The following is a 1,097-nucleotide window of genomic DNA, read 5'->3' as shown; positions in this document are numbered from 1 at the left end:
TATAAACGTGCATACACACACACACACACACACACACACACACACACACATACATATAGCCTAGACAAACATACACACTCAGTTACTGGTGCACACATACATTAGCATACATGCAATCACAAAAAAAATAACTTTACTTTTCAGACCCAAAAACAACACATGGCTATTGTACGTACACACACACACACACACACACACACACACACACACAGTATTGTACAGAAACACACAAGCAGACACATCAGCAAACAAAAAAAGTGAAATGTACTTTTCAGACAAATTATATTAACAAAAACACATGGCTAGTACACACACACACACACACACACACCAGTCTCTTGCTTTGAGAACTACACACACACACACACACACACACACACACACACTCACACACACACAGCACAGCACAAAACACTTTGAGTAATATTCTCGGCTCATAGGCATTAATATCAGGCGGTGATATAATTACTCCCGAGAGCTCTGACCTTTTTAAGTGGGATGGAAAACAAAGGCAGCGCTTAGACAGCCGCCCGCGAGCGCACACACACACACACACACACACACACACACACACACACACACGGGGGGAGTCTCGCTCCAGGACCAACACAAATAATAGGGCAGAAAAAAAATCATCTTGGTAAAAATGTAGCGCTGACTGCCAAGGCCAAGGTCCTCGCTTTTATCACAATAAATCATAGCAAAGAGTTGGAACCGTGTGTGTGTGTGTGTGTGTGTGTGTGTGTGTGTGAGTGTGAGTGTGTAGCAAGCCCTCCAAGTAGGAGACGTGTGTGTGTGTGTGTGTGTACGTCTAGGCCTCCAGACAAGTGTGCGTGTCAAGTCCTCCAAGTGTTGAGGTGTGTGTGTGTGTGTGTGTGTGTGAGAGTGTGTGTGTGTGTGTGTGTGTGTGTGTGTGTCTAGCCCTCCAACTAAGAGCTTGATAACTTTCCAGCTACTGAAAACATTTATTTATTCTTTCCTCCCTCTTTTTATACAAATGGTCCTCAGCCGTCAATGGAAGGAGTGTGTGTGTGTTATTGTGTGTGCATATACGTGTGTGTGTGTGTGTGTGTGTGTGTGTGTGTGTGTGTGCACAG

The sequence above is a fragment of the Centroberyx affinis genome, unplaced genomic scaffold, assembly GCF_046629955.1.
Source record: "Centroberyx affinis isolate AG114_WGS23_722 - 3 ecotype Tasmania unplaced genomic scaffold, CSIRO-AGI_Caff_v1 ptg003247l_1, whole genome shotgun sequence".
Lineage (NCBI taxonomy): Eukaryota > Metazoa > Chordata > Actinopteri > Beryciformes > Berycidae > Centroberyx > Centroberyx affinis.
The sequence above is the reverse complement of the archived record's forward strand: the minus strand, read 5'-3'. Positions refer to the sequence as shown.